The 8,083-nt window shown below is 32.1% G+C and overlaps 1 non-coding gene across 1 annotated transcript; it reads right to left on the bottom strand.

Moving 5' to 3' along the window:
* Positions 1 to 3,578: 3,578 nt before the first annotated feature.
* On the bottom strand, positions 3,579 to 3,685 carry LOC148761004 (small nucleolar RNA R71). Its single transcript, XR_016028692.1, has one exon. It is a non-coding gene; the product is annotated as a small nucleolar RNA R71 (small nucleolar RNA).
* Positions 3,686 to 8,083: the final 4,398 nt, after the last annotated feature.

The raw sequence follows: 8,083 nt of genomic DNA, 5'->3' as shown, positions 1-8,083 counted from the left end.
ATAGTGCCTCACATATACCACAGCATTCGGTCCCACCCACAACAATTGCAATCGACGTATGCACATGAGTTTGTGCAACACAACAGTTGGCTACACAATTCCAATTAGCATGTGCATCGAACCAATTACTTGTTTCTATCCAACCAATGCAACGATCGGATGAAACTATAGAAAGTGTAATGCCATTTTCAAATGACACTGTGACATTGCAATCAACGTATGCACATGAGTTTGTGCAACCCAATAGACACACAAAAGTTGACTACACAATTTCAATCAGTATGTGCATCGAACCAATTACTTGTTTCTATCTAACCAATGCAACCATCTGATGAAACTATAGAAGGTGTAATGCCATTTTCAAATGACACTGTGACACTTGAGGATGACACTACGATGCTCAAGGATGGCATTGTGACACTCAAGGTTAATACTGCATCTGATCAGGGTGAAGAGGATTGGTTCCCTATCGGTGAAGATAGATTTTATGACGATTCTAATAGCGGGCCTGATGAATGGCATGATGACAGTTTAGATGATGATTGGCTTTATGACAATGACATTCCAAATTGCAATGATGTTGAAGGTGAAACGGAACATGTTGGAGGTGTTAATGTATGAGATGTTTTGTGCGATGACCCATATACAATAACCTTATTGCTGGTAACAATGGGATTCATTCACCTAAGACATTGCCCAATGATAGTTATCGAGCAAAGGGAAATCCATGTGTATCTCGTACATGGCTTATTTTGGGTGCCAAAAGGTTTTCTTTCCAAACAATTACCATTGAGGAGTTGACATCTGCCAATGACTATTTATACAAAGGAAAAATGTTTTCCTTCAAGGCCGAATTGAAACGACCTTTGAACATATTAGTATTAAAAAAGCAGTTTAAGAGTAAAAAGGTCATGTCAAGCTCATTTTGAGGTTATTTGTAAGGACAAGGCATGCAAGTTTAGTGTGCGTGCAATGAAGTTACCTGAAATAGAATATTGGTAAGATCAGGCATACCACAAAGTACACATGTGTACTGTCAATGGTTTGCATGGGCGATTCTGAATCGTGAATGCGTAGATAATTGGTGAACTTATGTCACACAAGTTTCAGGCTAATAGAGTAGCATTGAAACTTAAGGACATAATTTGTGACATGAGGGTTGTGTGGGAATTGTAATGCTTGTATGGAAAGGCCTGGCAAACGAAGAAGTATGCAGAAAGGCTTGTTTTTGGTCCCTCGGAGAAGTCATTTCAACTACTACCCTCGTATGTTTATATTTTGAAATGAGAAAATCTCGGTACAATCACTACAGTGGCTATTGATGAGGCACAATGATTCAATATTGTTTCTGGCTAAACGGGGCTTGTATCTAGGGGTTTAGGGATATAATGTGTCTTGTAGTTGCAATTGATGTGACACATCTGAAAGTGATAACTCTATGATATAGAGTTATTTGAGCGTAATTTTGATAATAATTTGGCTTAGTTTTTGTAGTAATGCATAAAAATTAGTAGTTTTTATTTAATTATTTTAAAATTAGTTATTTTAGGTGAGTCAATCTAATCATAATTAATTTTATGCATAAATTGGTCTTAATATGGTTAAGATATGCTGTTATTGATTTATTTGTGCTTTTGTAGGTGTTTGAAAGAAGAATATTAGTGAAAGAAGGAGAGCAATTTCGAGGTGCAGACTTGCACTACACATGCTTCGGTATTTTGGTCATAACTTTCTCTACAAAGTTTCAAATGAAGTAATTCTTAAACCATTGGAAAGATAAGACAAAAATATATAACTTTTATGTTTGCCACTTCACCAATTTCGGCATGTATGATGGTCAAAATCTTGTCGAATTTGGTACACTGTAACAATCTTAGAGTAATTGCAATTTCTATTAATTAATTGTGCAAGGCTCTGACTTACATAGTCTGATGAGGACATCCCAGCTGAAGTTGACTACTTTCTTCACCCAATTTGGCATAACTTCAAAGCCTATAAAAACAACCTTTCGGAAGACTTGATGAAAAAAAGAAGCAAGAAAACACCAAATTGACATCGGAGAATTAAGCTACAGAGTCATTGAAGGAATTTGAAGAATTCAAGGAGATTTGGAGATCAAGAAGACAATCCTTGGTTTTTTCTATCTTTTTGTTATTCTTTTATTTCCTTAGTTTTAATGTGTAAATTTTATTCAATGATGATGTATGACTTAATGGGGAATTAAGTTTTTAATCTAAGATTACGATTGAACTCAATATATAGTCTAAATTATTTATCTCTCTTTTATTTATGTTTGATGGATTTAAGTTGTTTATTTTATTCTGTTCTTGATACTTCTAATTGACTGGCCACCAATTAGATTGAATTGAAAACCTAGGTTAAACATTGACGAAAGAGGTTTAGGTAGACCTTGAATAAAATAGCGTATGATCGAATACACTTAGTGATTAGGTGGTTTGATTTGCATATAGGGTAGACATACACCTATAAGCCATACGTAGCCAAAATTAGAGCACAAACTTAATGAATCTTTCTTCAATATAATTTGCATAGACATGTAGTAAATTAATTGGGAAAGGTATTTTTATGAGAAACTCGACAGAGACTTGTAAATAATTTAGGACTCTAGGTTAGCAACTTAATCCATTAAACTAAGTTAAGAGAGAGACAATAATTAGATAAAGTATTGATGGATATTATAATCTTAGGTCTAGTAGTCATTCACATTTAATAAAGTAAATTTGCTAATAGATTTTAGACTAAGTTTTAGTTTTACTTATTAGTTTATTAGTTTAAAATCTTTCTTTTTAATTGTTTAGATAAAATTAAGGTGTATTAATTTTAGTAGTTAACAATAAGGATTAATTCAATTCTTTGTGGGATCGACACTCTACTCATCTCTATATTATCTTTGCGATACGTGCACTTGTGTGAGTAGAAAATTCAACAACAAGTTTTTGGCACCGTTGCTGGGGAATTGATTTTTAATTCTTTCTTGTTAATATTAATACCAAGCATTCTTAATTTTAATATAGACTTTTCTTTTCTTTAATTTTTCAGGTACTTTTGGTCGTTGTATGCGAAGAGCCTAAAATTTGAAAATTGTTCCTTTTGATCCAGAAATTGAGAAAACTTTTCATAGACTTCAGAGGAAAAATAAAAAAAAATTTGCTCCAAGTAAAACAATGGCTAATCAATAAGAAACGAAGACTAAGCCTTCAAGGGAGTATGCAGTCCCACAACTGCAAAATCTCCACTATAGTATCCGAAGACCTCTTATTCAAGCCAACAATTTTGAAATTAAGCCATCAATCATTCAGATGATTTAGACTGTTGTTCAGTTTGGGGGTTTGCCTAATGATGATCCGAATGCTTATATTGTAAATTTCCTGAAAATCTATGATACATTCCAGGCCAATGGTGTTACTGATGATGCCATAAGATTGAGGCTTTTCCCTTTTTCATTGAGAGATAAAGCAAAGAGCTGGTTAAATTCGCTTCCTACTAGTTCCATTAATACTTGGGATGATTTGGCTCAAAAATTCTTAGCAAGATTCTTCCCACCTGCAAAGTCAGCAAAGATGCGGAATGCTATTACTACTTTCATGCAATTTGATTCTAAATCACTATATGAAGCTTAGGAAAGGTATAAGGATTTGATGAGAAGATGTCCTCACCATGGATTACCTAAGTGGCTGCAAGTTTAACCTTTTTATAATGGTTTGTTGGGACCTTTTAGAACTACTATTGATATTGCCGCTAGAGGTGCACTTATGAGTAAATCCATTGATGAGGCTTATGATTTACTCGAAGAGATAGCTTTTAATAATTATCAATGGCCATCTGAAAGATTGGATACAAAAAAAATTACTGGAATTCATGAATTAGATGTATTGAACACTGTTTCTACACAATTGGCCTCTCTCACAAAGAAAATAGATAAACTGAGTGTTAATGTTGCTTAAAACTCCTTTATGACATATGAATTTTGTGGGGAAAGACATTCCAATGACAATTGTCCCATCTATTCTAAGTCTTGTCAATTTGTTGGAAATAGGCAACAAAACAATCCCTATTCCAACACTTATAATCCTGGTTGGAGGAATCATCCTAATTTTTTATGGAATAACAATCAAGGGTCTTCATTAGCAGCTAAGTCAAACTTTCCCCCTAGATTTCCATCTAGAGCCCCTATGCTAGAAAAAAAGCCTTCAATGGAGGATATGTTCATGCAATTCATGACAAAGACTGATGCATTTATAACAAAGACTGATGCATTTATGGTAAGGATTGATGCCTCCATTCAAAATCAAGCAGCTTCCATTAGAAATCTTGAGATTCAAGTAAGCCAACTTGCCAATGCTTTAAATACTAGACCTCAAGTTACCTTACCAAGTGATACTGAACCCAACCCAAGAAGAAAAGGTAAGGAACATTGTATGGCAATCACTCTTTGCAATGGAAAAGAGGTACGTAAAGAGGTAAGTAATCAAGCATTAAATCTTGAGATTTCAATTCAATCTGATGAGAAAGAAATTGAAAAAGATGCTAAAAAAGATATTGTGGTTGAAAAATCTGCTGAAAATTCAAAAGAAAAATCATAATCTGCTCCCACACCTCCACCACATTTTCCTCAACGTTTTCAAAAGCAAAAACTTAACAAACAATTCTAGAGATTTCTTGAGGTATTTAAAAACTACACATTAATATTCCTTTTGCTGAAGTTTTAGAACAAATACCAAGTTATCTTAAATTCTTAAAAGACATCCTGACCAAAAAGAGGAAATTGGAAGACTTTGAGACAGTTGCACTCACTGAAAAGTGCAATGCTATAATCCAGAATAAGCTTCCACCAAAGCTTAAAGATTAAGGGAGTTTTTCTATTCCTTGCACTATTGGTAGTTTTAAAATTTCTAAAGCTTTATGTGATTTAAGTGCTAGTGTTTCAATAATGCCTTTGTCTATTGCCAAAAAACTTGGATTTCAAGAGATACAACCTATTACAGTTACCTTGCAATTAATAAATAGAACAATTAGGCACCTAGTTAGGATTATAGAGGATGTTTTGCTTAAAGTTTGGCATTTATACATTCGGTGGACTTCATTATGCTTGAGATTGAAGATAATGTTCAAATTTCTCTTATTTTGGGAAGATCATTCTTAGCTACAGTTGAAGCAATTATTGATGTGAATAATGGCAAAATAACTTTCAAAGTTGGAGAAGAGGAAGTGGTATTTAATTTGTTCAATGCAACTCAATACCCCTATACAGATAGTTGCTATAAAGTGGATTCAGTCAATGAGGGTAAAGGTAAGCCTATTTCACCACCTTCAACAATGCAGGCGCCAACTCTTGAGACAAAACCACCACCATTTTTCAGCTATCTTAATTTTGTGGTTAGACAGCGAGTAGTACTTTCTGATTCACAACTCTATCTTTTGCCAAGGAATCTTAGACCATATTAAGGGAACAAGTTTAAGGTGGTAAAGATTCATCCTTATGATATTATTGAGATTTATAGCAGACTTGTCAGAGAAGTCAAGGTCAATAAAGAAAATCTCGAACCATATAAAGTAGTGCAAAATGGGGTATCATAGTCAAGCTAGTGACTATAAAGAAGCATTTCTTGGGAGGCAACTCAATCACTCTAACTTACTTTATTTTATTATTTTTATTTTTATTTTTTTTATTTAATTATTAAATTATTAACATTTTTTTTATTTGTGCAAGTTCATAAAAAATATATATTTAAAAAAAATTTAAAAATTCAAAAAAAATTCAAAAAAATATATTTAAAAAAAACTTTTCGTGTAAAAAAAATAAAAATAAAAAATAATATTTCAAAAAAAATTCAAAAAAAATTTGAAAAAAAAAGAAAAAAGGAAAAAAACAAATTTAAAAAAAAAAGTGATAAGCAGCGGCTCCCACTATGGGAAGCCGCGGCTTAGCAGTCTTCCAACAACATGAGCTGTGGCTCCATAAAAACAAAAAAAAAAAAGGCCTCTTGGATGTAGGTTGTGGCTCCCACATGGGGTAGGCCACAACCCCTTTGAAGTGGGCTACCCCACCACCCTCAATTGGGCTGCCAACATTGGGCAGCCCACTAACAAAACCCAATTCCCCCCATATTTGTACTAGCCCACTACCCACCACCTTCCATTAGGCTGCCAACATTAAGCAGCTCACTGACCAAACCCAATTCCTTTTTCTTGTTTGGACTACCCATTACCCAATAAAAAAATATTTTTTTTTATTTATTTTCTTTTTAGTTATTTTTATTTATTATTTATTTTATTTCTCTACATTATTTATTTATTTATTGTAGTAAAAAAAATTCATCCAAATGGCAATGTGATGATAACAATAAAAATGAGGATTAGAGCTTCTCAAAAATTCATCCAATCACCAGGGAGTATTCTTTACCTTTCTTTTATTTTTTCTAACATTGAGGACAATGTTTAGTTTAAGTTGGGGGGATGAATTTATTTTTCTAATGATAAATATTTTGTGGAAGTTTTAAATTTAATTTTATGTGCATGTTTATCTAGATTTATAAATAATTTAGGATTAGCTAGTAAATGAATTTATTTTTTGTTTAAATTTTAGGAATCTAGAGTAAAGTTGTACCAATTTTTTTTTTATTTCTCAATCCAATGATAATAACTAGTTGTCTTGAATTTTTAGCCTTTGGTAAATAAGGTTTTGTTTGGATTCATGCTAATTTTTTTTTTTGTTAAGTATAATTGTTAGGATGTGATTTTCACAATTTTAAACATTATATCTTTTACTTTGAATTATTGTGAATATCTAGATAAGGTTTATATTGATGTGAATTTTAGATTATGTCATGAATTTTAGAATTTGCTTGATTTTCTCTTGAGGTAAAATCTTAGGCAATACTTACTTCGAGAGATGATTTAGGCCATCTTTGGACTGTTTGAGCCTAAAAACCCAACTTTTTAAATTTTTATCCCTAGTATACCCCTTTTGAGCCTAATTTCCCTTTTCTTTGTTTAACTACATAATATTTGAGCCTAGCTTTAAAATTAATTTTCCAATTTTGCAACCCTCACTCCTAAGCATGTATATTGTTTTAGGAAATATAAATTGAGCTAAATGTTGAAAAAGGTGGAAAGGTGATGTTGATGTGAAAAAAAAAAGTTCAAAATATGAAAAAAAAAACCTCATTACATACAATACAAAGAAAATAAGTTTGGGGGTGTGAAATTACAAAAAAAAAAAGTGTGTTGAATGAAAGAAAAGTTCAAATGTGGAAAAAAAGGTGTTCTAGAAAAAAATAGAGCTCTATATATAAGTCCTAGAATAATTATGTACTTAGAGTGATTTGAGCCACATTAATATCCTTTATCATACCTTGACCCTAGCCATACAATACAAGCTTTATAAAGTTCTATTGATCCCTAGCTTTGTATTGGTCTACATTAGTGAAGAGAGAGATGAAAAATAAACCTATGGAAATCTAGTACTAATATGAAATTGGTGTTGGCATAAACTCATCCGGATATCATGATATTTTTTGTAAAAAATTTCACACACACGAAAATCCATTTGAGAATGTGCTTGCATTAAAATTGAAACATGAATTTAAATGAGACCTTTATTTTTCCTTAGATTAATGATTTATAGACACTTTTTAGGAAATTATAAAGAATCATTGAGTTTGTACACTTTATCTCTAGTAGTAGTAGTAGTAGTAGTAGTAGTAGTAATAACAATATTTATTTAATTGAATTTGATTTTCGTAAGTTAGGTTCTTTTCTATGTTTTACTCGAGGACTAGCAAAATCTTAAGTTTGGGAGTGTGATAACTCTATGATATAGAGTTATTTGAGCATAATTTTGATAATAATTTGGCTTACTTTTTGCAGTAATGCATAGGTGAGTCAATCTAATCATAGTTAATTTTATGCTTAAATTGATTTTTATATTGTTAAGATAGGTTGTTATTGATTTATTTGTACTTTTGTAGGTATTTGAAAGAAAAATTTTAGTGAAAGATGGAGAGCAATTTCGAGGTGTAGACTTACACTGCATACATTTCGGTATTTTGACCATAACTTT

Source organism: Theobroma cacao, chromosome 9 (assembly GCF_053813885.1).
Source record: "Theobroma cacao isolate CCN51 chromosome 9, ASM5381388v1, whole genome shotgun sequence".
NCBI lineage: Eukaryota > Viridiplantae > Streptophyta > Magnoliopsida > Malvales > Malvaceae > Theobroma > Theobroma cacao.
This window is presented reverse-complemented; position numbering and strand designations above follow the sequence as displayed.